Here is a 27,097-nt window from a genome sequence, read left to right as displayed (position 1 = left end):
GCACAGCAGCAGCCACCTTCAGTCTGCTGCTGGACAGCCAGCAGCAGCAGCAGCAGGAGAGGTAATTAATCAGCAACCCTCCTGCTAAGGGTAGACAGCTGCTCGTTCCACCCCCCCCCCCCGCCTTAATTGGTTCTCCTCCCTTCCAACGGTGTTGAGGCGGGTGGGAACAGCCGGGGGTTGAGGGCACTGTGCTAAAAGAGGTGGAGTTATGCAGATCTAAAACGCGTGGATTGCAGCAGCAGCAAGCCGAAAAGTGCAGGCATGTGAGGGATCTAGAGGTTGACAGCATGTCTTCTTAACGGGAGTCCAGGTGGCCATCTCCACAAATGGACTTTTCAGAATCCTTGGGTGGCACCGTAGTCGGAAACCAATTCTGGTTATCGCTTCTCGGCCTTTTGGCTAAGATCAAGTGTAGTATCTGTTCTTATCAGTTTAATATCTGATACGTCCCCTATCTGGGGACCATATATTAAATGGATTTTTAGAACAGGGAGATGGAAAAAGAGCTTGCTCTGTCCACTCCACGCATTGACCTGGTATTGCAGTATCTCCAGGACCGGTGCACCCCTTCTTTAATGCAGTTTCTAAAATCAGAAAGAATTGAATTCAATGCTTTTTGTTCATTTTGCTTGTTTGTCGGATTTTGGGATGGACTCTTTGGCTTTGCTTTTCTTCTCCTCATTGGATTTTTCATGTTAAAAGTTGCAGAAGCCAGATGACAAGCTCATTTTGGTTCAACTTCAGCAACTGTGCATTGCATTGCCATGTAATGTAATGTAATGCAATGCTATCTATCTAGCTCTCCCTCTATACTTCCTTTTGGATAAACAGACATATTAGGCAAGCATTTTGGAGCTTTCACCTAAATAACTACAGGTGGTGAGATAAGCTGCACAATATAATTGACCTTTCAGTATATTGTTGCACACACACCATCTATTTAGCAAATGCCCTTGTTATCAACAGCAGCCTTTTAAACTCACCTGAGCTAACAGGTATGTGAGCTGGTTACTCTGCTGCGCTTAAAATTTCTTTTTTGGTTTGCTACAATGCCTTTTCTGAAACGTTGTCTCCCTCTGCTGGAACACTGACTTCTTTCATTTAATGCCTGCAGACTATAAAAGAGAAACCAACCCAAAAAGTTTGGTTGATTAGTCTGTGGCATTCTTTTAAACTGTTGCTTATGGCGGTCTCTGTGAGCTTCTCAGTGACATTCAGCCATCCAGGTATCCCGCCTGCAGTAGACGGAATGTGGCAATGGAACGCTGGCTGCGCGTGTCATAATAGGCTCTGAGCCTTTATATACCTGCGCACAGCAGCAGCCACCTTCAGTCTGCTGCTGGACAGCCAGCAGCAGCAGCAGCAGGAGAGGTAATTAATCAGCAACCCTCCTGCTAAGGGTAGACAGCTGCTCGTTCCACCCCCCCCCCCCGCCTTAATTGGTTCTCCTCCCTTCCAACGGTGTTGAGGCGGGTGGGAACAGCCGGGGGTTGAGGGCACTGTGCTAAAAGAGGTGGAGTTATGCAGATATAAAACGCGTGGATTGCAGCAGCAGCAAGCCGAAAAGTGCAGGCATGTGAGGGATCTAGAGGTTGACAGCATGTCTTCTTAACGGGAGTCCAGGTGGCCATCTCCACAAATGGACTTTTCAGAATCCTTGGGTGGCACCGTAGTCGGAAACCAATTCTGGTTATCGCTTCTCGGCCTTTTGGCTAAGATCAAGTGTAGTATCTGTTCTTATCAGTTTAATATCTGATACGTCCCCTATCTGGGGACCATATATTAAATGGATTTTTAGAACAGGGAGATGGAAAAAGAGCTTGCTCTGTCCACTCCACGCATTGACCTGGTATTGCAGTATCTCCAGGACCGGTGCACCCCTTCTTTAATGCAGTTTCTAAAATCAGAAAGAATTGAATTCAATGCTTTTTGTTCATTTTGCTTGTTTGTCGGATTTTGGGATGGACTCTTTGGCTTTGCTTTTCTTCTCCTCATTGGATTTTTCATGTTAAAAGTTGCAGAAGCCAGATTACAAGCTCATTTTGGTTCAACTTCAGCAACTGTGCATTGCATTGCCATGTAATGTAATGTAATGCAATGCTATCTATCTAGCTCTCCCTCTATACTTCCTTTTGGATAAACAGACATATTAGGCAAGCATTTTGGAGCTTTCACCTAAATAACTACAGGTGGTGAGATAAGCTGCACAATATAATTGACCTTTCAGTATATTGTTGCACACACACCATCTATTTAGCAAATGCCCTTGTTATCAACAGCAGCCTTTTAAACTCACCTGAGCTAACAGGTATGTGAGCTGGTTACTCTGCTGCGCTTAAAATTTCTTTTTTGGTTTGCTACAATGCCTTTTCTGAAACGTTGTCTCCCTCTGCTGGAACACTGACTTCTTTCATTTAATGCCTGCAGACTATAAAAGAGAAACCAACCCAAAAAGTTTGGTTGATTAGTCTGTGGCATTCTTTTAAACTGTTGCTTATGGCGGTCTCTGTGAGCTTCTCAGTGACATTCAGCCATCCAGGTATCCCGCCTGCAGTAGACGGAATGTGGCAATGGAACGCTGGCTGCGCGTGTCATAATAGGCTCTGAGCCTTTATATACCTGCGCACAGCAGCAGCCACCTTCAGTCTGCTGCTGGACAGCCAGCAGCAGCAGCAGCAGGAGAGGTAATTAATCAGCAACCCTCCTGCTAAGGGTAGACAGCTGCTCGTTCCACCCCCCCCTACCCCGCCTTAATTGGTTCTCCTCCCTTCCAACGGTGTTGAGGCGGGTGGGAACAGCCGGGGGTTGAGGGTACTGTGCTAAAAGAGGTGGAGTTATGCAGATCTAAAACGCGTGGATTGCAGCAGCAGCAAGCCGAAAAGTGCAGGCATGTGAGGGATCTAGAGGTTGACAGCATGTCTTCTTAACGGGAGTCCAGGTGGCCATCTCCACAAATGGACTTTTCAGAATCCTTGGGTGGCACCGTAGTCGGAAACCAATTCTGGTTATCGCTTCTCGGCCTTTTGGCTAAGATCAAGTGTAGTATCTGTTCTTATCAGTTTAATATCTGATACGTCCCCTATCTGGGGACCATATATTAAATGGATTTTTAGAACAGGGAGATGGAAAAAGAGCTTGCTCTGTCCACTCCACGCATTGACCTGGTATTGCAGTATCTTCAGGACCGGTGCACCCCTTCTTTAATGCAGTTTCTAAAATCAGAAAGAATTGAATTCAATGCTTTTTGTTCATTTTGCTTGTTTGTCGGATTTTGGGATGGACTCTTTGGCTTTGCTTTTCTTCTCCTCATTGGATTTTTCATGTTAAAAGTTGCAGAAGCCACATGACAAGCTCATTTTGGTTCAACTTCAGCAACTGTGCATTGCATTGCCATGTAATGTAATGTAATGCAATGCTATCTATCTAGCTCTCCCTTTATACTTCCTTTTGGATAAACAGACATATTAGGCAAGCATTTTGGAGCTTTCACCTAAATAACTACAGGTGGTGAGATAAGCTGCACAATATAATTGACCTTTCAGTATATTGTTGCACACACACCATCTATTTAGCAAATGCCCTTGTTATCAACAGCAGCCTTTTAAACTCACCTGAGCTAACAGGTATGTGAGCTGGTTACTCTGCTGCGCTTAAAATTTCTTTTTTGGTTTGCTACAATGCCTTTTCTGAAACATTGTCTCCCTCTGCTGGAACACTGACTTCTTTCATTTAATGCCTGCAGACTATAAAAGAGAAACCAACCCAAAAAGTTTGGTTGATTAGTCTGTGGCATTCTTTTAAACTGTTGCTTATGGCGGTCTCTGTGAGCTTCTCAGTGACATTCAGCCATCCAGGTATCCCGCCTGCAGTAGACGGAATGTGGCAATGGAACGCTGGCTGCGCGTGTCATAATAGGCTCTGAGCCTTTATATACCTGCGCACAGCAGCAGCCACCTTCAGTCTGCTGCTGGACAGCCAGCAGCAGCAGCAGCAGGAGAGGTAATTAATCAGCAACCCTCCTGCTAAGGGTAGACAGCTGCTCGTTCCACCCCCCCCCCCGCCTTAATTGGTTCTCCTCCCTTCCAACGGTGTTGAGGCGGGTGGGAACAGCCGGGGGTTGAGGGTACTGTGCTAAAAGAGGTGGAGTTATGCAGTTCTAAAACGCGTGGATTGCAGCAGCAGCAAGCCGAAAAGTGCAGGCATGTGAGGGATCTAGAGGTTGACAGCATGTCTTCTTAACGGGAGTCCAGGTGGCCATCTCCACAAATGGACTTTTCAGAATCCTTGGGTGGCACCGTAGTCGGAAACCAATTCTGGTTATCGCTTCTCGGCCTTTTGGCTAAGATCAAGTGTAGTATCTTTCGAAAAGGCGGTTTTGGATGTTGGCCGCCCTAGTAGATTGATACATTATGCACACTGGGGTTTAGGCGCTTGTTAGTACGCCAGGTGGCTAATATAGTCATCTGGTGGAAAGCATGGCCCCCCAGGATCGACGCCATTGGGCCGGGGAAGATCGAAAGCCCGAAGTGTGAAGTGCCCCAGGAGTGGTGACCCTGGGGTGCCTTAACTCACTGGGATTGGGAACCCCACTTGAGTTTATGGCACATTTGCACAAGCACTTCAAATTTTCTTTCTTCGCACACACCCTTATTCCGGGCCTTCTGGCCTTAGGATGGGGAATTTTTCAATTCCCGGTCGAAGGTCCGGGCAGTATTATACTGTGAAACCTTCACTATTTATTTAATTTCTTTGTCACTGTGTGTCCACTTATTCACGTGTGTCACGTCCTACTAGGATTTTGTCGGGATGCGGTTCCCTTACGGGTTCCTCTCTTGGCAGGTCTAGGGGGGGAGTGTGTGGCCATCAGGTTCCGCTCCCCCCTGAACCCCCCTGGCTCTCCTCTTTCGGGAGGAGAGCGTTGTTGGCTCCCCTCTTCCGGGAGGGGAGCACAGTCTTTGGCTCCCAGTGCCTTGCTCGGGTGAGAACTCGGGCAGGTGCTGGGGGTAAGATTGGGTCGCCTCTGGCTTCGGCTGGAGGTGGCTTTTTGTCCCTGTTCCTCGCTGTGGCCTTTTGGCTCGGAGGGACGGGGAATGGTTTGGGGGACCCTTCTCCTTTTGGAGAGGGTTTCAAGAAGACCAGCATCCTAGTGCACTTTTTTTGTGGCACTTGTCACTTTTTTAAGCGCACTCGGGTTTTGTACACGAATTCGGGCTTTCGAAAAAAAAAAAAAATCTGTTCTTATCACTTTAATATCTGATATGTCCCCTATCTGGGGACCATATATTAAATGGATTTTTAGAACAGGGAGATGGAAAAAGAGCTTGCTCTGTCCACTCCACGCATTGACCTGGTATTGCAGTATCTCCAGGACCGGTGCACCCCTTCTTTAATGCAGTTTCTAAAATCAGAAAGAATTGAATTCAATGCTTTTTGTTCATTTTGCTTGTTTGTCGGATTTTGGGATGGACTATTTGGCTTTGCTTTTCTTCTCCTCATTGGATTTTTCATGTTAAAAGTTGCAGAAGCCAGATGACAAGCTCATTTTGGTTCAACTTCAGCAACTGTGCATTGCATTGCCATGTAATGTAATGTAATGCAATGCTATCTATCTAGCTCTCCCTCTATACTTCCTTTTGGATAAACAGACATATTAGGCAAGCATTTTGGAGCTTTCACCTAAATAACTACAGGTGGTGAGATAAGCTGCACAATATAATTGACCTTTCAGTATATTGTTGCACACACACCATCTATTTAGCAAATGCCCTTGTTATCAACCGCAGCCTTTTAAACTCACCTGAGCTAACAGGTATGTGAGCTGGTTACTCTGCTGCGCTTAAAATTTCTTTTTTGGTTTGCTACAATGCCTTTTCTGAAACGTTGTCTCCCTCTGCTGGAACACTGACTTCTTTCATTTAATGCCTGCAGACTATAAAAGAGAAACCAACCCAAAAAGTTTGGTTGATTAGTCTGTGGCATTCTTTTAAACTGTTGCTTATGGCGGTCTCTGTGAGCTTCTCAGTGACATTCAGCCATCCAGGTATCCCGCCTGCAGTAGACGGAATGTGGCAATGGAACGCTGGCTGCGCGTGTCATAATAGGCTCTGAGCCTTTATATACCTGCGCACAGCAGCAGCCACCTTCAGTCTGCTGCTGGACAGCCAGCAGCAGCAGCAGCAGGAGAGGTAATTAATCAGCAACCCTCCTGCTAAGGGTAGACAGCTGCTCGTTCCACCCCCCCCCCCGCCTTAATTGGTTCTCCTCCCTTCCAACGGTGTTGAGGCGGGTGGGAACAGCCGGGGGTTGAGGGTACTGTGCTAAAAGAGGTGGAGTTATGCAGATCTAAAACGCGTGGATTGCAGCAGCAGCAAGCCGAAAAGTGCAGGCATGTGAGGGATCTAGAGGTTGACAGCATGTCTTCTTAACGGGAGTCCAGGTGGCCATCTCCACAAATGGACTTTTCAGAATCCTTGGGTGGCACCGTAGTCGGAAACCAATTCTGGTTATCGCTTCTCGGCCTTTTGGCTAAGATCAAGTGTAGTATCTGTTCTTATCAGTTTAATATCTGATACGTCCCCTATCTGGGGACCATATATTAAATGGATTTTTAGAACAGGGAGATGGAAAAAGAGCTTGCTCTGTCCACTCCACGCATTGACCTGGTATTGCAGTATCTCCAGGACCGGTGCACCCCTTCTTTAATGCAGTTTCTAAAATCAGAAAGAATTGAATTCAATGCTTTTTGTTCATTTTGCTTGTTTGTCGGATTTTGGGATGGACTCTTTGGCTTTGCTTTTCTTCTCCTCATTGGATTTTTCATGTTAAAAGTTGCAGAAGCCAGATGACAAGCTCATTTTGGTTCAACTTCAGCAACTGTGCATTGCATTGCCATGTAATGTAATGTAATGCAATGCTATCTATCTAGCTCTCCCGCTATACTTCCTTTTGGATAAACAGACATATTAGGCAAGCATTTTGGAGCTTTCACCTAAATAACTACAGGTGGTGAGATAAGCTGCACAATATAATTGACCTTTCAGTATATTGTTGCACACACACCATCTATTTAGCAAATGCCCTTGTTATCAACAGCAGCCTTTTAAACTCACCTGAGCTAACAGGTATGTGAGCTGGTTACTCTGCTGCGCTTAAAATTTCTTTTTTGGTTTGCTACAATGCCTTTTCTGAAACGTTGTCTCCCTCTGCTGGAACACTGACTTCTTTCATTTAATGCCTGCAGACTATAAAAGAGAAACCAACCCAAAAAGTTTGGTTGATTAGTCTGTGGCATTCTTTTAAACTGTTGCTTATGGCGGTCTCTGTGAGCTTCTCAGTGACATTCAGCCATCCAGGTATCCCGCCTGCAGTAGACGGAATGTGGCAATGGAACGCTGGCTGCGCGTGTCATAATAGGCTCTGAGCCTTTATATACCTGCGCACAGCAGCAGCCACCCTCAGTCTGCTGCTGGACAGCCAGCAGCAGCAGCAGCAGGAGAGGTAATTAATCAGCAACCCTCCTGCTAAGGGTAGACAGCTGCTCGTTCCACCCCCCCCCCGCCTTAATTGGTTCTCCTCCCTTCCAACGGTGTTGAAGCGGGTGGGAACAGCCGGGGGTTGAGGGTACTGTGCTAAAAGAGGTGGAGTTATGCAGATCTAAAACGCGTGGATTGCAGCAGCAGCAAGCCGAAAAGTGCAGGCATGTGAGGGATCTAGAGGTTGACAGCATGTCTTCTTAACGGGAGTCCAGGTGGCCATCTCCACAAATGGACTTTTCAGAATCCTTGGGTGGCACCGTAGTCGGAAACCAATTCTGGTTATCGCTTCTCGGCCTTTTGGCTAAGATCAAGTGTAGTATCTGTTCTTATCAGTTTAATATCTGATACGTCCCCTATCTGGGGACCATATATTAAATGGATTTTTAGAACAGGGAGATGGAAAAAGAGCTTGCTCTGTCCACTCCACGCATTGACCTGGTATTGCAGTATCTCCAGGACCGGTGCACCCCTTCTTTAATGCAGTTTCTAAAATCAGAAAGAATTGAATTCAATGCTTTTTGTTCATTTTGCTTGTTTGTCGGATTTTGGGATGGACTCTTTGGCTTTGCTTTTCTTCTCCTCATTGGATTTTTCATGTTAAAAGTTGCAGAAGCCAGATGACAAGCTCATTTTGGTTCAACTTCAGCAACTGTGCATTGCATTGCCATGTAATGTAATGTAATGCAATGCTATCTATCTAGCTCTCCCTCTATACTTCCTTTTGGATAAACAGACATATTAGGCAAGCATTTTGGAGCTTTCACCTAAATAACTACAGGTGGTGAGATAAGCTGCACAATATAATTGACCTTTCAGTATATTGTTGCACACACACCATCTATTTAGCAAATGCCCTTGTTATCAACAGCAGCCTTTTAAACTCACCTGAGCTAACAGGTATGTGAGCTGGTTACTCTGCTGCGCTTAAAATTTCTTTTTTGGTTTGCTACAATGCCTTTTCTGAAACGTTGTCTCCCTCTGCTGGAACACTGACTTCTTTCATTTAATGCCTGCAGACTATAAAAGAGAAACCAACCCAAAAAGTTTGGTTGATTAGTCTGTGGCATTCTTTTAAACTGTTGCTTATGGCGGTCTCTGTGAGCTTCTCAGTGACATTCAGCCATCCAGGTATCCCGCCTGCAGTAGACGGAATGTGGCAATGGAACGCTGGCTGCGCGTGTCATAATAGGCTCTGAGCCTTTATATACCTGCGCACAGCAGCAGCCACCTTCAGTCTGCTGCTGGACAGCCAGCAGCAGCAGGAGAGGTAATTAATCAGCAACCCTCCTGCTAAGGGTAGACAGCTGCTCGTTCCACCCCCCCCCCCCGCCTTAATTGGTTCTCCTCCCTTCCAACGGTGTTGAGGCGGGTGGGAACAGCCAGGGGTTGAGGGTACTGTGCTAAAAGAGGTGGAGTTATGCAGATCTAAAACGCGTGGATTGCAGCAGCAGCAAGCCGAAAAGTGCAGGCATGTGAGGGATCTAGAGGTTGACAGCATGTCTTCTTAACGGGAGTCCAGGTGGCCATCTCCACAAATGGACTTTTCAGAATCCTTGGGTGGCACCGTAGTCGGAAACCAATTCTGGTTATCGATTCTCGGCCTTTTGGCTAAGATCAAGTGTAGTATCTGTTCTTATCAGTTTAATATCTGATACGTCCCCTATCTGGGGACCATATATTAAATGGATTTTTAGAACAGGGAGATGGAAAAAGAGCTTGCTCTGTCCACTCCACGCATTGACCTGGTATTGCAGTATCTCCAGGACCGGTGCACCCCTTCTTTAATGCAGTTTCTAAAATCAGAAAGAATTGAATTCAATGCTTTTTGTTCATTTTGCTTGTTTGTCGGATTTTGGGATGGACTCTTTGGCTTTGCTTTTCCTCTCCTCATTGGATTTTTCATGTTAAAAGTTGCAGAAGCCAGATGACAAGCTCATTTTGGTTCAACTTCAGCAACTGTGCATTGCATTGCCATGTAATGTAATGTAATGCAATGCTATCTATCTAGCTCTCCCTCTATACTTCCTTTTGGATAAACAGACATATTAGGCAAGCATTTTGGAGCTTTCACCTAAATAACTACAGGTGGTGAGATAAGCTGCACAATATAATTGACCTTTCAGTATATTGTTGCACACACACCATCTATTTAGCAAATGCCCTTGTTATCAACAGCAGCCTTTTAAACTCACCTGAGCTAACAGGTATGTGAGCTGGTTACTCTGCTGCGCTTAAAATTTCTTTTTTGGTTTGCTACAATGCCTTTTCTGAAACGTTGTCTCCCTCTGCTGGAACACTGACTTCTTTCATTTAATGCCTGCAGACTATAAAAGAGAAACCAACCCAAAAAGTTTGGTTGATTAGTCTGTGGCATTCTTTTAAACTGTTGCTTATGGCGGTCTCTGTGAGCTTCTCAGTGACATTCAGCCATCCAGGTATCCCGCCTGCAGTAGACGGAATGTGGCAATGGAACGCTGGCTGCGCGTGTCATAATAGGCTCTGAGCCTTTATATACCTGCGCACAGCAGCAGCCACCTTCAGTCTGCTGCTGGACAGCCAGCAGCAGCAGCAGCAGGAGAGGTAATTAATCAGCAACCCTCCTGCTAAGGGTAGACAGCTGCTCGTTCCACCCCCCCCCCGCCTTAATTGGTTCTCCTCCCTTCCAACGGTGTTGAGGCGGGTGGGAACAGCCGGGGGTTGAGGGTACTGTGCTAAAAGAGGTGGAGTTATGCAGATCTAAAACGCGTGGATTGCAGCAGCAGCAAGCCGAAAAGTGCAGGCATGTGAGGGATCTAGAGGTTGACAGCATGTCTTCTTAACGGGAGTCCAGGTGGCCATCTCCACAAATGGACTTTTCAGAATCCTTGGGTGGCATCGTAGTCGGAAACCAATTCTGGTTATCGCTTCTCGGCCTTTTGGCTAAGATCAAGTGTAATATCTTTTCTTATCAGTTTAATATCTGATACGTCCCCTATCTGGGGACCATATATTAAATGGATTTTTAGAACAGGGAGATGGAAAAAGAGCTTGCTCTGTCCACTCCACGCAGTGACCTGGTATTGCAGTATCTCCAGGACCGGTGCACCCCTTCTTTAATGCAGTTTCTAAAATCAGAAAGAATTGAATTCAATGCTTTTTGTTCATTTTGCTTGTTTGTCGGATTTTGGGATGGACTCTTTGGCTTTGCTTTTCTTCTCCTCATTGGATTTTTCATGTTAAAAGTTGCAGAAGCCAGATGACAAGCTCATTTTGGTTCAACTTCAGCAACTGTGCATTGCATTGCCATGTAATGTAATGTAATGCAATGCTATCTATCTAGCTCTCCCTCTATACTTCCTTTTGGATAAACAGACATATTAGGCAAGCATTTTGGAGCTTTCACCTAAATAACTACAGGTGGTGAGATAAGCTGCACAATATAATTGACCTTTCAGTATATTGTTGCACACACACCATCTATTTAGCAAATGCCCTTGTTATCAACAGCAGCCTTTTAAACTCACCTGAGCTAACAGGTATGTGAGCTGGTTACTCTGCTGCGCTTAAAATTTCTTTTTTGGTTTGCTACAATGCCTTTTCTGAAACGTTGTCTCCCTCTGCTGGAACACTGACTTCTTTCATTTAATGCCTGCAGACTATAAAAGAGAAACCAACCCAAAAAGTTTGGTTGATTAGTCTGTGGCATTCTTTTAAACTGTTGCTTATGGCGGTCTCTGTGAGCTTCTCAGTGACATTCAGCCATCCAGGTATCCCGCCTGCAGTAGACGGAATGTGGCAATGGAACGCTGGCTGCGCGTGTCATAATAGGCTCTGAGCCTTTATATACCTGCGCACAGCAGCAGCCACCTTCAGTCTGCTGCTGGACAGCCAGCAGCAGCAGCAGCAGGAGAGGTAATTAATCAGCAACCCTCCTGCTAAGGGTAGACAGCTGCTCGTTACACCCCCCCCCCCCCGCCTTAATTGGTTCTCCTCCCTTCCAACGGTGTTGAGGCGGGTGGGAACAGCCGGGGGTTGAGGGTACTGTGCTAAAAGAGGTGGAGTTATGCAGATCTAAAACGCGTGGATTGCAGCAGCAGCAAGCCGAAAAGTGCAGGCATGTGAGGGATCTAGAGGTTGACAGCATGTCTTCTTAACGGGAGTCCAGGTGGCCATCTCCACAAATGGACTTTTCAGAATCCTTGGGTGGCATCGTAGTCGGAAACCAATTCTGGTTATCGCTTCTCGGCCTTTTGGCTAAGATCAAGTGTAGTATCTTTTCTTATCAGTTTAATATCTGATACGTCCCCTATCTGGGGACCATATATTAAATGGATTTTTAGAACAGGGAGATGGAAAAAGAGCTTGCTCTGTCCACTCCACGCAGTGACCTGGTATTGCAGTATCTCCAGGACCGGTGCACCGCTTCTTTAATGCAGTTTCTAAAATCAGAAAGAATTGAATTCAATGCTTTTTGTTCATTTTGCTTGTTTGTCGGATTTTGGGATGGACTCTTTGGCTTTGCTTTTCTTCTCCTCATTGGATTTTTCATGTTAAAAGTTGCAGAAGCCAGATGACAAGCTCATTTTGGTTCAACTTCAGCAACTGTGCATTGCATTGCCATGTAATGTAATGTAATGCCATGCTATCTATCTAGCTCTCCCTCTATACTTCCTTTTGGATAAACAGACATATTAGGCAAGCATTTTGGAGCTTTCACCTAAATAACTACAGGTGGTGAGATAAGCTGCACAATATAATTGACCTTTCAGTATATTGTTGCACACACACCATCTATTTAGCAAATGCCCTTGTTATCAACAGCAGCCTTTTAAACTCACCTGAGCTAACAGGTATGTGAGCTGGTTACTCTGCTGCGCTTAAAATTTCTTTTTTGGTTTGCTACAATGCCTTTTCTGAAACGTTGTCTCCCTCTGCTGGAACACTGACTTCTTTCATTTAATGCCTGCAGACTATAAAAGAGAAACCAACCCAAAAAGTTTGGTTGATTAGTCTGTGGCATTCTTTTAAACTGTAGCTTATGGCGGTCTCTGTGAGCTTCTCAGTGACATTCAGCCATCCAGGTATCTCGCCTGCAGTAGACGGAATGTGGCAATGGAACGCTGGCTGCGCGTGTCATAATAGGCTCTGAGCCTTTATATACCTGCGCACAGCAGCAGCCACCTTCAGTCTGCTGCTGGACAGCCAGCAGCAGGAGAGGTAATTAATCAGCAACCCTCCTGCTAAGGGTAGACAGCTGCTCGTTCCACCCCCCCCCCGCCTTAATTGGTTCTCCTCCCTTCCAACGGTGTTGAGGCGGGTGGGAACAGCCGGGGGTTGAGGGTACTGTGCTAAAAGAGGTGGAGTTGTGCAGATCTAAAACGCGTGGATTGCAGCAGCAGCAAGCCGAAAAGTGCAGGCATGTGAGGGATCTAGAGGTTGACAGCATGTCTTCTTAACGGGAGTCCAGGTGGCCATCTCCACAAATGGACTTTTCAGAATCCTTGGGTGGCACCGTAGTCGGAAACCAATTCTGGTTATCGCTTCTCGGCCTTTTGGCTAAGATCAAGTGTAGTATCTGTTCTTATCAGTTTAATATCTGATACGTCCCCTATCTGGGGACCATATATTAAATGGATTTTTAGAACAGGGAGATGGAAAAAGAGCTTGCTCTGTCCACTCCACGCATTGACCTGGTATTGCAGTATCTCCAGGACCGGTGCACCCCTTCTTTAATGCAGTTTCTAAAATCAGAAAGAATTGAATTCAATGCTTTTTGTTCATTTTGCTTGTTTGTCGGATTTTGGGATGGACTCTTTGGCTTTGCTTTTCTTCTCCTCATTGGATTTTTCATGTTAAAAGTTGCAGAAGCCAGATGACAAGCTCATTTTGGTTCAACTTCAGCAACTGTGCATTGCATTGCCATGTAATGTAATGTAATGCAATGCTATCTATCTAGCTCTCCCTCTATACTTCCTTTTGGATAAACAGACATATTAGGCAAGCATTTTGGAGCTTTCACCTAAATAACTACAGGTGGTGAGATAAGCTGCACAATATAATTGACCTTTCAGTATATTGTTGCACACACACCATCTATTTAGCAAATGCCCTTGTTATCAACAGCAGCCTTTTAAACTCACCTGAGCTAACAGGTATGTGAGCTGGTTACTCTGCTGCGCTTAAAATTTCTTTTTTGGTTTGCTACAATGCCTTTTCTGAAACGTTGTCTCCCTCTGCTGGAACACTGACTTCTTTCATTTAATGCCTGCAGACTATAAAAGAGAAACCAACCCAAAAAGTTTGGTTGATTAGTCTGTGGCATTCTTTTAAACTGTTGCTTATGGCGGTCTCTGTGAGCTTCTCAGTGACATTCAGCCATCCAGGTATCCCGCCTGCAGTAGACGGAATGTGGCAATGGAACGCTGGCTGCGCGTGTCATAATAGGCTCTGAGCCTTTATATACCTGCGCACAGCAGCAGCCACCTTCAGTCTGCTGCTGGACAGCCAGCAGCAGCAGCAGCAGGAGAGGTAATTAATCAGCAACCCTCCTGCTAAGGGTAGACAGCTGCTCGTTCCACCCCCCCCCCCCGCCTTAATTGGTTCTCCTCCCTTCCAACGGTGTTGAGGCGGGTGGGAACAGCCGGGGGTTGAGGGTACTGTGCTAAAAGAGGTGGAGTTATGCAGATCTAAAACGCGTGGATTGCAGCAGCAGCAAGCCGAAAAGTGCAGGCATGTGAGGGATCTAGAGGTTGACAGCATGTCTTCTTAACGGGAGTCCAGGTGGCCATCTGCACAAATGGACTTTTCAGAATCCTTGGGTGGCACCGTAGTCGGAAACCAATTCTGGTTATCGCTTCTCGGCCTTTTGGCTAAGATCAAGTGTAGTATCTGTTCTTATCAGTTTAATATCTGATACGTCCCCTATCTGGGGACCATATATTAAATGGATTTTTAGAACAGGGAGATGGAAAAAGAGCTTGCTCTGTCCACTCCACGCATTGACCTGGTATTGCAGTATCTCCAGGACCGGTGCACCCCTTCTTTAATGCAGTTTCTAAAATCAGAAAGAATTGAATTCAATGCTTTTTGTTCATTTTGCTTGTTTGTCGGATTTTGGGATGGACTCTTTGGCTTTGCTTTTCTTCTCCTCATTGGATTTTTCATGTTAAAAGTTGCAGAAGCCAGATGACAAGCTCATTTTGGTTCAACTTCAGCAACTGTGCATTGCATTGCCATGTAATGTAATGTAATGCAATGCTATCTATCTAGCTCTCCCTCTATACTTCCTTTTGGATAAACAGACATATTAGGCAAGCATTTTGGAGCTTTCACCTAAATAACTACAGGTGGTGAGATAAGCTGCACAATATAATTGACCTTTCAGTATATTGTTTCACACACACCATCTATTTAGCAAATGCCCTTGTTATCAACAGCAGCCTTTTAAACTCACCTGAGCTAACAGGTATGTGAGCTGGTTACTCTGCTGCGCTTAAAATTTCTTTTTTGGTTTGCTACAATGCCTTTTCTGAAACGTTGTCTCCCTCTGCTGGAACACTGACTTCTTTCATTTAATGCCTGCAGACTATAAAAGAGAAACCAACCCAAAAAGTTTGGTTGATTAGTCTGTGGCATTCTTTTAAACTGTTGCTTATGGCGGTCTCTGTGAGCTTCTCAGTGACATTCAGCCATCCAGGTATCCCGCCTGCAGTAGACGGAATGTGGCAATGGAACGCTGGCTGCGCGTGTCATAATAGGCTCTGAGCCTTTATATACCTGCGCACAGCAGCAGCCACCTTCAGTCTACTGCTGGACAGCCAGCAGCAGCAGCAGCAGGAGAGGTAATTAATCAGCAACCCTCCTGCTAAGGGTAGACAGCTGCTCGTTCCACCCCCCCCCCGCCTTAATTGGTTCTCCTCCCTTCCAACGATGTTGAGGCGGGTGGGAACAGCCGGGGGTTGAGGGTACTGTGCTAAAAGAGGTGGAGTTATGCAGATCTAAAACGCGTGGATTGCAGCAGCAGCAAGCCGAAAAGTGCAGGCATGTGAGGGATCTAGAGGTTGACAGCATGTCTTCTTAACGGGAGTCCAGGTGGCCATCTCCACAAATGGACTTTTCAGAATCCTTGGGTGGCACCGTAGTCGGAAACCAATTCTGGTTATCGCTTCTCGGCCTTTTGGCTAAGATCAAGTGTAGTATCTGTTCTTATCAGTTTAATATCTGATACGTCCCCTATCTGGGGACCATATATTAAATGGATTTTTAGAACAGGGAGATGGAAAAAGAGCTTGCTCTGTCCACTCCACGCATTGACCTGGTATTGCAGTATCTCCAGGACCGGTGCACCCCTTCTTTAATGCAGTTTCTAAAATCAGAAAGAATTGAATTCAATGCTTTTTGTTCATTTTGCTTGTTTGTCGGATTTTGGGATGGACTCTTTGGCTTTGCTTTTCTTCTCCTCATTGGATTTTTCATGTTAAAAGTTGCAGAAGCCAGATGACAAGCTCATTTTGGTTCAACTTCAGCAACTGTGCATTGCATTGCCATGTAATGTAATGTAATGCAATGCTATCTATCTAGCTCTCCCTCTATACTTCCTTTTGGATAAACAGACATATTAGGCAAGCATTTTGGAGCTTTCACCTAAATAACTACAGGTGGTGAGATAAGCTGCACAATATAATTGACCTTTCAGTATATTGTTGCACACACACCATCTATTTAGCAAATGCCCTTGTTATCAACAGCAGCCTTTTAAACTCACCTGAGCTAACAGGTATGTGAGCTGGTTACTCTGCTGCGCTTAAAATTTCTTTTTTGGTTTGCTACAATGCCTTTTCTGAAACGTTGTCTCCCTCTGCTGGAACACTGACTTCTTTCATTTAATGCCTGCAGACTATAAAAGAGAAACCAACCCAAAAAGTTTGGTTGATTAGTCTGTGGCATTCTTTTAAACTGTTGCTTATGGCGGTCTCTGTGAGCTCCTCAGTGACATTCAGCCATCCAGGTATCCCGCCTGCAGTAGACGGAATGTGGCAATGGAACGCTGGCTGCGCGTGTCATAATAGGTTCTGAGCCTTTATATACCTGCGCACAGCAGCAGCCACCTTCAGTCTGCTGCTGGACAGCCAGCAGCAGCAGCAGCAGCAGGAGAGGTAATTAATCAGCAACCCTCCTGCTAAGGGTAGACAGCTGCTCGTTCCACCCCCCCCCCCGCCTTAATTGGTTCTCCTCCCTTCCAACGGTGTTGAGGCGGGTGGGAACAGCCGGGGGTTGAGGGTACTGTGCTAAAAGAGGTGGAGTTATGCAGATCTAAAACGCGTGGATTGCAGCAGCAGCAAGCCGAAAAGTGCAGGCATGTGAGGGATCTAGAGGTTGACAGCATGTCTTCTTAACGGGAGTCCAGGTGGCCATCTCCACAAATGGACTTTTCAGAATCCTTGGGTGGCATCGTAGTCGGAAACCAATTCTGGTTATCGCTTCTCGGCCTTTTGGCTAAGATCAAGTGTAGTATCTTTTCTTATCAGTTTAATATCTGATACGTCCCCTATCTGGGGACCATATATTAAATGGATTTTTAGAACAGGGAGATAGAAAAAGAGCTTGCTCTGTCCACTCCACGCATTGACCTGGTATTGCAGTATCTCCAGGACCGGTGCACCCCTTCTTTAATGCAGTTTCTAAAATCAGAAAGAATTGAATTCAATGCTTTTTGTTCATTTTGCTTGTTTGTCGGATTTTGGGATGGACTCTTTGGCTTTGCTTTTCTTCTCCTCATTGGATTTTTCATGTTAAAAGTTGCAGAAGCCAGATGACAAGCTCATTTTGGTTCAACTTCAGCAACTGTGCATTGCATTGCCATGTAATGTAATGTAATGCAATGCTATCTATCTAGCTCTCCCTCTATACTTCCTTTTGGATAAACAGACATATTAGGCAAGCATTTTGGAGCTTTCACCTAAATAACTACAGGTGGTGAGATAAGCTGCACAATATAATTGACCTTTCAGTATATTGTTGCACACACACCATCTATTTAGCAAATGCCCTTGTTATCAACAGCAGCCTTTTAAACTCACCTGAGCTAACAGGTATGTGAGCTGGTTACTCTGCTGCGCTTAAAATTTCTTTTTTGGTTTGCTACAATGCCTTTTCTGAAACGTTGTCTCCCTCTGCTGGAACACTGACTTCTTTCATTTAATGCCTGCAGACTATAAAAGAGAAACCAACCCAAAAAGTTTGGTTGATTAGTCTGTGGCATTCTTTTAAACTGTTGCTTATGGCGGTCTCTGTGAGCTTCTCAGTGACATTCAGCCATCCAGGTATCCCGCCTGCAGTAGACGGAATGTGGCAATGGAACGCTGGCTGCGCGTGTCATAATAGGCTCTGAGCCTTTATATACCTGCGCACAGCAGCAGCCACCTTCAGTCTGCTGCTGGACAGCCAGCAGCAGCAGCAGCAGGAGAGGTAATTAATCAGCAACCCTCCTGCTAAGGGTAGACAGCTGCTCGTTCCACCCCCCCCCCCCCCCGCCTTAATTGGTTCTCCTCCCTTCCAACGGTGTTGAGGCGGGTGGGAACAGCCGGGGGTTGAGGGTACTGTGCTAAAAGAGGTGGAGTTATGCAGATCTAAAACGCGTGGATTGCAGCAGCAGCAAGCCGAAAAGTGCAGGCATGTGAGGGATCTAGAGGTTGACAGCATGTCTTCTTAACGGGAGTCCAGGTGGCCATCTGCACAAATGGACTTTTCAGAATCCTTGGGTGGCACCGTAGTCGGAAACCAATTCTGGTTATCGCTTCTCGGCCTTTTGGCTAAGATCAAGTGTAGTATCTGTTCTTATCAGTTTAATATCTGATACGTCCCCTATCTGGGGACCATATATTAAATGGATTTTTAGAACAGGGAGATGGAAAAAGAGCTTGCTCTGTCCACTCCACGCATTGACCTGGTATTGCAGTATCTCCAGGACCGGTGCACCCCTTCTTTAATGCAGTTTCTAAAATCAGAAAGAATTGAATTCAATGCTTTTTGTTCATTTTGCTTGTTTGTCGGATTTTGGGATGGACTCTTTGGCTTTGCTTTTCTTCTCCTCATTGGATTTTTCATGTTAAAAGTTGCAGAAGCCAGATGACAAGCTCATTTTGGTTCAACTTCAGCAACTGTGCATTGCATTGCCATGTAATGTAATGTAATGCAATGCTATCTATCTAGCTCTCCCTCTATACTTCCTTTTGGATAAACAGACATATTAGGCAAGCATTTTGGAGCTTTCACCTAAATAACTACAGGTGGTGAGATAAGCTGCACAATATAATTGACCTTTCAGTATATTGTTGCACACACACCATCTATTTAGCAAATGCCCTTGTTATCAACAGCAGCCTTTTAAACTCACCTGAGCTAACAGGTATGTGAGCTGGTTACTCTGCTGCGCTTAAAATTTATTTTTTGGTTTGCTACAATGCCTTTTCTGAAACGTTGTCTCCCTCTGCTGGAACACTGACTTCTTTCATTTAATGCCTGCAGACTATAAAAGAGAAACCAACCCAAAAAGTTTGGTTGATTAGTCTGTGGCATTCTTTTAAACTGTTGCTTATGGCGGTCTCTGTGAGCTTCTCAGTGACATTCAGCCATCCAGGTATCCCGCCTGCAGTAGACGGAATGTGGCAATAGAACGCTGGCTGCGCGTGTCATAATAGGCTCTGAGCCTTTATATACCTGCGCACAGCAGCAGCCACCTTCAGTCTGCTGCTGGACAGCCAGCAGCAGCAGCAGCAGGAGAGGTAATTAATCAGCAACCCTCCTGCTAAGGGTAGACAGCTGCTCGTTCCACCCCCCCCCCCCCGCCTTAATTGGTTCTCCTCCCTTCCAACGGTGTTGAGGCGGGTGGGAACAGCCGGGGGTTGAGGGTACTGTGCTAAAAGAGGTGGAGTTATGCAGATCTAAAACGCGTGGATTGCAGCAGCAGCAAGCCGAAAAGTGCAGGCATGTGAGGGATCTAGAGGTTGACAGCATGTCTTCTTAACGGGAGTCCAGGTGGCCATCTCCACAAATGGACTTTTCAGAATCCTTGGGTGGCATCGTAGTCGGAAACCAATTCTGGTTATCGCTTCTCGGCCTTTTGGCTAAGATCAAGTGTAGTATCTTTTCTTATCAGTTTAATATCTGATACGTCCCCTATCTGGGGACCATATATTAAATGGATTTTTAGAACAGGGAGATGGAAAAAGAGCTTGCTCTGTCCACTCCACGCATTGACCTGGTATTGCAGTATCTCCAGGACCGGTGCACCCCTTCTTTAATGCAGTTTCTAAAATCAGAAAGAATTGAATTCAATGCTTTTTGTTCATTTTGCTTGTTTGTCGGATTTTGGGATGGACTCTTTGGCTTTGCTTTTCTTCTCCTCATTGGATTTTTCATGTTAAAAGTTGCAGAAGCCAGATGACAAGCTCATTTTGGTTCAACTTCAGCAACTGTGCATTGCATTGCCATGTAATGTAATGTAATGCAATGCTATCTATCTAGCTCTCCCTCTATACTTCCTTTTGGATAAACAGACATATTAGGCAAGCATTTTGGAGCTTTCACCTAAATAACTACAGGTGGTGAGATAAGCTGCACAATATAATTGACCTTTCAGTATATTGTTGCACACACACCATCTATTTAGCAAATGCCCTTGTTATCAACAGCAGCCTTTTAAACTCACCTGAGCTAACAGGTATGTGAGCTGGTTACTCTGCTGCGCTTAAAATTTATTTTTTGGTTTGCTACAATGCCTTTTCTGAAACGTTGTCTCCCTCTGCTGGAACACTGACTTCTTTCATTTAATGCCTGCAGACTATAAAAGAGAAACCAACCCAAAAAGTTTGGTTGATTAGTCTGTGGCATTCTTTTAAACTGTTGCTTATGGCGGTCTCTGTGAGCTTCTCAGTGACATTCAGCCATCCAGGTATCCCGCCTGCAGTAGACGGAATGTGGCAATAGAACGCTGGCTGCGCGTGTCATAATAGGCTCTGAGCCTTTATATACCTGCGCACAGCAGCAGCCACCTTCAGTCTGCTGCTGGACAGCCAGCAGCAGCAGCAGCAGGAGAGGTAATTAATCAGCAACCCTCCTGCTAAGGGTAGACAGCTGCTCGTTCCACCCCCCCCCCCCCGCCTTAATTGGTTCTCCTCCCTTCCAACGGTGTTGAGGCGGGTGGGAACAGCCGGGGGTTGAGGGTACTGTGCTAAAAGAGGTGGAGTTATGCAGATCTAAAACGCGTGGATTGCAGCAGCAGCAAGCCGAAAAGTGCAGGCATGTGAGGGATCTAGAGGTTGACAGCATGTCTTCTTAACGGGAGTCCAGGTGGCCATCTCCACAAATGGACTTTTCAGAATCCTTGGGTGGCATCGTAGTCGGAAACCAATTCTGGTTATCGCTTCTCGGCCTTTTGGCTAAGATCAAGTGTAGTATCTTTTCTTATCAGTTTAATATCTGATACGTCCCCTATCTGGGGACCATATATTAAATGGATTTTTAGAACAGGGAGATGGAAAAAGAGCTTGCTCTGTCCACTCCACGCATTGACCTGGTATTGCAGTATCTCCAGGACCGGTGCACCCCTTCTTTAATGCAGTTTCTAAAATCAGAAAGAATTGAATTCAATGCTTTTTGTTCATTTTGCTTGTTTGTCGGATTTTGGGATGGACTCTTTGGCTTTGCTTTTCTTCTCCTCATTGGATTTTTCATGTTAAAAGTTGCAGAAGCCAGATGACAAGCTCATTTTGGTTCAACTTCAGCAACTGTGCATTGCATTGCCATGTAATGTAATATAATGCAATGCTATCTATCTAGCTCTCCCTCTATACTTCCTTTTGGATAAACAGACATATTAGGCAAGCATTTTGGAGCTTTCACCTAAATAACTACAGGTGGTGAGATAAGCTGCACAATATAATTGACCTTTCAGTATATTGTTGCACACACACCATCTATTTAGCAAATGCCCTTGTTATCAACAGCAGCCTTTTAAACTCACCTGAGCTAACAGGTATGTGAGCTGGTTACTCTGCTGTGCTTAAAATTTCTTTTTTGGTTTGCTACAATGCCTTTTCTGAAACGTTGTCTCCCTCTGCTGGAACACTGACTTCTTTCATTTAATGCCTGCAGACTATAAAAGAGAAACCAACCCAAAAAGTTTGGTTGATTAGTCTGTGGCATTCTTTTAAACTGTTGCTTATGGCGGTCTCTGTGAGCTTCTCAGTGACATTCAGCCATCCAGGTATCCCGCCTGCAGTAGACGGAATGTGGCAATGGAACGCTGGCTGCGCGTGTCATAATAGGCTCTGAGCCTTTATATACCTGCGCACAGCAGCAGCCACCTTCAGTCTGCTGCTGGACAGCCAGCAGCAGCAGCAGCAGGAGAGGTAATTAATCAGCAACCCTCCTGCTAAAGGTAGACAGCTGCTCGTTCCACACCCCCCCCGCCTTAATTGGTTCTCCTCCCTTCCAACGATGTTGAGGCGGGTGGGAACAGCCGGGGGTTGAGGGTACTGTGCTAAAAGAGGTGGAGTTATGCAGATCTAAAACGCGTGGATTGCAGCAGCAGCAAGCCGAAAAGTGCAGGCATGTGAGGGATCTAGAGGTTGACAGCATGTCTTCTTAACGGGAGTCCAGGTGGCCATCTCCACAAATGGACTTTTCAGAATCCTTGGGTGGCACCGTAGTCGGAAACCAATTCTGGTTATCGCTTCTCGGCCTTTTGGCTAAGATCAAGTGTAGTATCTGTTCTTATCAGTTTAATATCTGATACGTCCCCTATCTGGGGACCATATATTAAATGGATTTTTAGAACAGGGAGATGGAAAAAGAGCTTGCTCTGTCCACTCCACGCATTGACCTGGTATTGCAGTATCTCCAGGACCGGTGCACCCCTTCTTTAATGCAGTTTCTAAAATCAGAAAGAATTGAATTCAATGCTTTTTGTTCATTTTGCTTGTTTGTCGGATTTTGGGATGGACTCTTTGGCTTTGCTTTTCTTCTCCTCATTGGATTTTTCATGTTAAAAGTTGCAGAAGCCAGATGACAAGCTCATTTTGGTTCAACTTCAGCAACTGTGCATTGCATTGCCATGTAATGTAATGTAATGCAATGCTATCTATCTAGCTCTCCCTCTATACTTCCTTTTGGATAAACAGACATATTAGGCAAGCATTTTGGAGCTTTCACCTAAATAACTACAGGTGGTGAGATAAGCTGCACAATATAATTGACCTTTCAGTATATTGTTGCACACACACCATCTATTTAGCAAATGCCCTTGTTATCAACAGCAGCCTTTTAAACTCACCTGAGCTAACAGGTATGTGAGCTGGTTACTCTGCTGCGCTTAAAATTTCTTTTTTGGTTTGCTACAATGCCTTTTCTGAAACGTTGTCTCCCTCTGCTGGAACACTGACTTCTTTCATTTAATGCCTGCAGACTATAAAAGAGAAACCAACCCAAAAAGATTGGTTGATTAGTCTGTGGCATTCTTTTAAACTGTTGCTTATGGCGGTCTCTGTGAGCTCCTCAGTGACATTCAGCCATCCAGGTATCCCGCCTGCAGTAGACGGAATGTGGCAATGGAACGCTGGCTGCGCGTGTCATAATAGGTTCTGAGCCTTTATATACCTGCGCACAGCAGCAGCCACCTTCAGTCTGCTGCTGGACAGCCAGCAGCAGCAGCAGCAGGAGAGGTAATTAATCAGCAACCCTCCTGCTAAGGGTAGACAGCTGCTCGTTCCACCCCCCCCCCCGCCTTAATTGGTTCTCCTCCCTTCCAACGGTGTTGAGGCGGGTGGGAACAGCCGGGGGTTGAGGGTACTGTGCTAAAAGAGGTGGAGTTATGCAGATCTAAAACGCGTGGATTGCAGCAGCAGCAAGCCGAAAAGTGCAGGCATGTGAGGGATCTAGAGGTTGACAGCATGTCTTCTTAACGGGAGTCCAGGTGGCCATCTCCACAAATGGACTTTTCAGAATCCTTGGGTGGCACCGTAGTCGGAAACCAATTCTGGTTATCGCTTCTCGGCCTTTTGGCTAAGATCAAGTGTAGTATCTGTTCTTATCAGTTTAATATCTGATACGTCCCCTATCTGGGGACCATATATTAAATGGATTTTTAGAACAGGGAGATGGAAAAAGAGCTTGCTCTGTCCACTCCACGCATTGACCTGGTATTGCAGTATCTCCAGGACCGGTGCACCCCTTCTTTAATGCAGTTTCTAAAATCAGAAAGAATTGAATTCAATGCTTTTTGTTCATTTTGCTTGTTTGTCGGATTTTGGGATGGACTCTTTGGCTTTGCTTTTCTTCTCCTCATTGGATTTTTCATGTTAAAAGTTGCAGAAGCCAGATGACAAGCTCATTTTGGTTCAACTTCAGCAACTGTGCATTGCATTGCCATGTAATGTAATGTAATGCAATGCTATCTATCTAGCTCTCCCTCTATACTTCCTTTTGGATAAACAGACATATTAGGCAAGCATTTTGGAGCTTTCACCTAAATAACTACAGGTGGTGAGATAAGCTGCACAATATAATTGACCTTTCAGTATATTGTTGCACACACACCATCTATTTAGCAAATGCCCTTGTTATCAACAGCAGCCTTTTAAACTCACCTGAGCTAACAGGTATGTGAGCTGGTTACTCTGCTGCGCTTAAAATTTCTTTTTTGGTTTGCTACAATGCCTTTTCTGAAACGTTGTCTCCCTCTGCTGGAACACTGACTTCTTTCATTTAATGCCTGCAGACTATAAAAGAGAAACCAACCCAAAAAGTTTGGTTGATTAGTTTGTGGCATTCTTTTAAACTGTTGCTTATGGCGGTCTCTGTGAGCTTCTCAGTGACATTCAGCCATCCAGGTATCCCGCCTGCAGTAGACGGAATGTGGCAATGGAACGCTGGCTGCGCGTGTCATAATAGGCTCTGAGCCTTTATATACCTGCGCACAGCAGCAGCCACCTTCAGTCTGCTGCTGGACAGCCAGCAGCAGCAGCAGCAGGAGAGGTAATTAATCAGCAACCCTCCTGCTAAGGGTAGACAGCTGCTCGTTCCACCCCCCCCCCCCCGCCTTAATTGGTTCTCCTCCCTTCCAACGGTGTTGAGGCGGGTGGGAACAGCCGGGGGTTGAGGGTACTGTGCTAAAAGAGGTGGAGTTATGCAGATCTAAAACGCGTGGATTGCAGCAGCAGCAAGCCGAAAAGTGCAGGCATGTGAGGGATCTAGAGGTTGACAGCATGTCTTCTTAACGGGAGTCCAGGTGGCCATCTCCACAAATGGACTTTTCAGAATCCTTGGGTGGCACCGTAGTCGGAAACCAATTCTGGTTATCGCTTCTCGGCCTTTTGGCTAAGATCAAGTGTAGTATCTGTTCTTATCAGTTTAATATCTGATACGTCCCCTATCTGGGGACCATATATTAAATGGATTTTTAGAACAGGGAGATGGAAAAAGAGCTTGCTCTGTCCACTCCACGCATTGACCTGGTATTGCAGTATCTCCAGGACCGGTGCACCCCTTCTTTAATGCAGTTTCTAAAATCAGAAAGAATTGAATTCAATGCTTTTTGTTCATTTTGCTTGTTTGTCGGATTTTGGGATGGACTCTTTGGCTTTGCTTTTCTTCTCCTCATTGGATTTTTCATGTTAAAAGTTGCAGAAGCCAGATGACAAGCTCATTTTGGTTCAACTTCAGCAACTGTGCATTGCATTGCCATGTAATGTAATGTAATGCAATGCTATCTATCTAGCTCTCCCTCTATACTTCCTTTTGGATAAACAGACATATTAGGCAAGCATTTTGGAGCTTTCACCTAAATAACTACAGGTGGTGAGATAAGCTGCACAATATAATTGACCTTTCAGTATATTGTTGCACACACACCATCTATTTAGCAAATGCCCTTGTTATCAACAGCAGCCTTTTAAACTCACCTGAGCTAACAGGTATGTGAGCTGGTTACTCTGCTGCGCTTAAAATTTCTTTTTTGGTTTGCTACAATGCCTTTTCTGAAACGTTGTCTCCCTCTGCTGGAACACTGACTTCTTTCATTTAATGCCTGCAGACTATAAAAGAGAAACCAACCCAAAAAGTTTGGTTGATTAGTCTGTGGCATTCTTTTAAACTGTTGCTTATGGCGGTCTCTGTGAGCTTCTCAGTGACATTCAGCCATCCAGGTATCCCGCCTGCAGTAGACGGAATGTGGCAATGGAACGCTGGCTGCGCGTGTCATAATAGGCTCTGAGCCTTTATATACCTGCGCACAGCAGCAGCCACCTTCAGTCTGCTGCTGGACAGCCAGCAGCAGCAGCAGCAGGAGAGGTAATTAATCAGCAACCCTCCTGCTAAGGGTAGACAGCTGCTCGTTACACCCCCCCCCCCGCCTTAATTGGTTCTCCTCCCTTCCAACGGTGTTGAGGCGGGTGGGAACAGCCGGGGGTTGAGGGTACTGTGCTAAAAGAGGTGGAGTTATGCAGATCTAAAACGCGTGGATTGCAGCAGCAGCAAGCCGAAAAGTGCAGGCATGTGAGGGATCTAGAGGTTGACAGCATGTCTTCTTAACGGGAGTCCAGGTGGCCATCTCCACAAATGGACTTTTCAGAATCCTTGGGTGGCACCATAGTCGGAAACCAATTCTGGTTATCGCTTCTCGGCCTTTTGGCTAAGATCAAGTGTAGTATCTGTTCTTATCAGTTTAATATCTGATACGTCCCCTATCTGGGGACCATATATTAAATGGATTTTTAGAACAGGGAGATGGAAAAAGAGCTTGCTCTGTCCACTCCACGCATTGACCTGGTATTGCAGTATCTCCAGGACCGGTGCACCCCTTCTTTAATGCAGTTTCTAAAATCAGAAAGAATTGAATTCAATGCTTTTTGTTCATTTTGCTTGTTTGTCGGATTTTGGGATGGACTCTTTGGCTTTGCTTTTCTTCTCCTCATTGGATTTTTCATGTTAAAAGTTGCAGAAGCCAGATGACAAGCTCATTTTGGTTCAACTTCAGCAACTGTGCATTGCATTGCCATGTAATGTAATGTAATGCAATGCTATCTATCTAGCTCTCCCTCTATACTTCCTTTTGGATAAACAGACATATTAGGCAAGCATTTTGGAGCTTTCACCTAAATAACTACAGGTGGTGAGATAAGCTGCACAATAAAATTGACCTTTCAGTATATTGTTGCACACACACCATCTATTTAGCAAATGCCCTTGTTATCAACAGCAGCCTTTTAAACTCACCTGAGCTAACAGGTATGTGAGCTGGTTACTCTGCTGCGCTTAAAATTTCTTTTTTGGTTTGCTACAATGCCTTTTCTGAAACGTTGTCTCCCTCTGCTGGAACACTGACTTCTTTCATTTAATGCCTGCAGACTATAAAAGAGAAACCAACCCAAAAAGTTTGGTTGATTAGTCTGTGGCATTCTTTTAAACTGTTGCTTATGGCGGTCTCTGTGAGCTTCTCAGTGACATTCAGCCATCCAGGTATCCCGCCTGCAGTAGACGGAATGTGGCAATGGAACGCTGGCTGCGCGTGTCATAATAGGCTC

At 45.3% G+C, this 27,097-nt stretch overlaps 20 non-coding genes and 1 pseudogene across 20 annotated transcripts; all 21 read left to right on the top strand.

The window, feature by feature from the left end:
* Nucleotides 1–382: 382 nt before the first annotated feature.
* On the top strand, nt 383–573 carry LOC141218507 (U2 spliceosomal RNA). Its single transcript, XR_012287203.1, has one exon. It is a non-coding gene; the product is annotated as a U2 spliceosomal RNA (small nuclear RNA).
* A 1,122-nt stretch (nt 574–1,695) lies between these two features.
* Nucleotides 1,696–1,886, top strand: LOC141218506 (U2 spliceosomal RNA). The gene has a single exon (XR_012287202.1). It is a non-coding gene; the product is annotated as a U2 spliceosomal RNA (small nuclear RNA).
* Nucleotides 1,887–3,010: 1,124 nt separating this feature from the next.
* LOC141218169 (U2 spliceosomal RNA) lies at nt 3,011–3,201 on the top strand. The gene has a single exon (XR_012286927.1). It is a non-coding gene; the product is annotated as a U2 spliceosomal RNA (small nuclear RNA).
* A 1,121-nt stretch (nt 3,202–4,322) lies between these two features.
* Nucleotides 4,323–4,414, top strand: LOC141218423 (U2 spliceosomal RNA; annotated as a pseudogene).
* A 789-nt stretch (nt 4,415–5,203) lies between these two features.
* LOC141218391 (U2 spliceosomal RNA) lies at nt 5,204–5,387 on the top strand. Its single transcript, XR_012287131.1, has one exon. It is a non-coding gene; the product is annotated as a U2 spliceosomal RNA (small nuclear RNA).
* Nucleotides 5,388–6,508: 1,121 nt separating this feature from the next.
* On the top strand, nt 6,509–6,699 carry LOC141218505 (U2 spliceosomal RNA). Its single transcript, XR_012287201.1, has one exon. It is a non-coding gene; the product is annotated as a U2 spliceosomal RNA (small nuclear RNA).
* A 1,120-nt stretch (nt 6,700–7,819) lies between these two features.
* Nucleotides 7,820–8,010, top strand: LOC141218503 (U2 spliceosomal RNA). Its single transcript, XR_012287200.1, has one exon. It is a non-coding gene; the product is annotated as a U2 spliceosomal RNA (small nuclear RNA).
* Nucleotides 8,011–9,126: 1,116 nt separating this feature from the next.
* Nucleotides 9,127–9,317, top strand: LOC141218167 (U2 spliceosomal RNA). Its single transcript, XR_012286926.1, has one exon. It is a non-coding gene; the product is annotated as a U2 spliceosomal RNA (small nuclear RNA).
* A 1,120-nt stretch (nt 9,318–10,437) lies between these two features.
* LOC141218319 (U2 spliceosomal RNA) lies at nt 10,438–10,628 on the top strand. Its single transcript, XR_012287073.1, has one exon. It is a non-coding gene; the product is annotated as a U2 spliceosomal RNA (small nuclear RNA).
* Nucleotides 10,629–11,751: 1,123 nt separating this feature from the next.
* Nucleotides 11,752–11,942, top strand: LOC141218316 (U2 spliceosomal RNA). The gene has a single exon (XR_012287070.1). It is a non-coding gene; the product is annotated as a U2 spliceosomal RNA (small nuclear RNA).
* A 1,111-nt stretch (nt 11,943–13,053) lies between these two features.
* LOC141218502 (U2 spliceosomal RNA) lies at nt 13,054–13,244 on the top strand. Its single transcript, XR_012287199.1, has one exon. It is a non-coding gene; the product is annotated as a U2 spliceosomal RNA (small nuclear RNA).
* Nucleotides 13,245–14,366: 1,122 nt separating this feature from the next.
* Nucleotides 14,367–14,557, top strand: LOC141218501 (U2 spliceosomal RNA). Its single transcript, XR_012287198.1, has one exon. It is a non-coding gene; the product is annotated as a U2 spliceosomal RNA (small nuclear RNA).
* Nucleotides 14,558–15,677: 1,120 nt separating this feature from the next.
* LOC141218499 (U2 spliceosomal RNA) lies at nt 15,678–15,868 on the top strand. The gene has a single exon (XR_012287196.1). It is a non-coding gene; the product is annotated as a U2 spliceosomal RNA (small nuclear RNA).
* A 1,124-nt stretch (nt 15,869–16,992) lies between these two features.
* On the top strand, nt 16,993–17,183 carry LOC141218295 (U2 spliceosomal RNA). Its single transcript, XR_012287049.1, has one exon. It is a non-coding gene; the product is annotated as a U2 spliceosomal RNA (small nuclear RNA).
* A 1,125-nt stretch (nt 17,184–18,308) lies between these two features.
* Nucleotides 18,309–18,499, top strand: LOC141218498 (U2 spliceosomal RNA). The gene has a single exon (XR_012287195.1). It is a non-coding gene; the product is annotated as a U2 spliceosomal RNA (small nuclear RNA).
* A 1,123-nt stretch (nt 18,500–19,622) lies between these two features.
* On the top strand, nt 19,623–19,813 carry LOC141218266 (U2 spliceosomal RNA). Its single transcript, XR_012287019.1, has one exon. It is a non-coding gene; the product is annotated as a U2 spliceosomal RNA (small nuclear RNA).
* Nucleotides 19,814–20,936: 1,123 nt separating this feature from the next.
* On the top strand, nt 20,937–21,127 carry LOC141218265 (U2 spliceosomal RNA). The gene has a single exon (XR_012287018.1). It is a non-coding gene; the product is annotated as a U2 spliceosomal RNA (small nuclear RNA).
* A 1,120-nt stretch (nt 21,128–22,247) lies between these two features.
* Nucleotides 22,248–22,438, top strand: LOC141218497 (U2 spliceosomal RNA). The gene has a single exon (XR_012287194.1). It is a non-coding gene; the product is annotated as a U2 spliceosomal RNA (small nuclear RNA).
* A 1,121-nt stretch (nt 22,439–23,559) lies between these two features.
* On the top strand, nt 23,560–23,750 carry LOC141218496 (U2 spliceosomal RNA). The gene has a single exon (XR_012287193.1). It is a non-coding gene; the product is annotated as a U2 spliceosomal RNA (small nuclear RNA).
* Nucleotides 23,751–24,873: 1,123 nt separating this feature from the next.
* LOC141218495 (U2 spliceosomal RNA) lies at nt 24,874–25,064 on the top strand. The gene has a single exon (XR_012287192.1). It is a non-coding gene; the product is annotated as a U2 spliceosomal RNA (small nuclear RNA).
* Nucleotides 25,065–26,185: 1,121 nt separating this feature from the next.
* On the top strand, nt 26,186–26,376 carry LOC141218494 (U2 spliceosomal RNA). Its single transcript, XR_012287191.1, has one exon. It is a non-coding gene; the product is annotated as a U2 spliceosomal RNA (small nuclear RNA).
* Nucleotides 26,377–27,097: the final 721 nt, after the last annotated feature.

This window comes from Phyllobates terribilis, unplaced genomic scaffold, assembly GCF_046119375.1.
Source record: "Phyllobates terribilis strain yellow unplaced genomic scaffold, ASM4611937v1 Scaffold_249__1_contigs__length_2872098, whole genome shotgun sequence".
In the NCBI taxonomy this organism is placed as follows: domain Eukaryota; kingdom Metazoa; phylum Chordata; class Amphibia; order Anura; family Dendrobatidae; genus Phyllobates; species Phyllobates terribilis.
The sequence above is the reverse complement of the archived record's forward strand: the minus strand, read 5'-3'. Positions and strand labels throughout refer to the sequence as shown.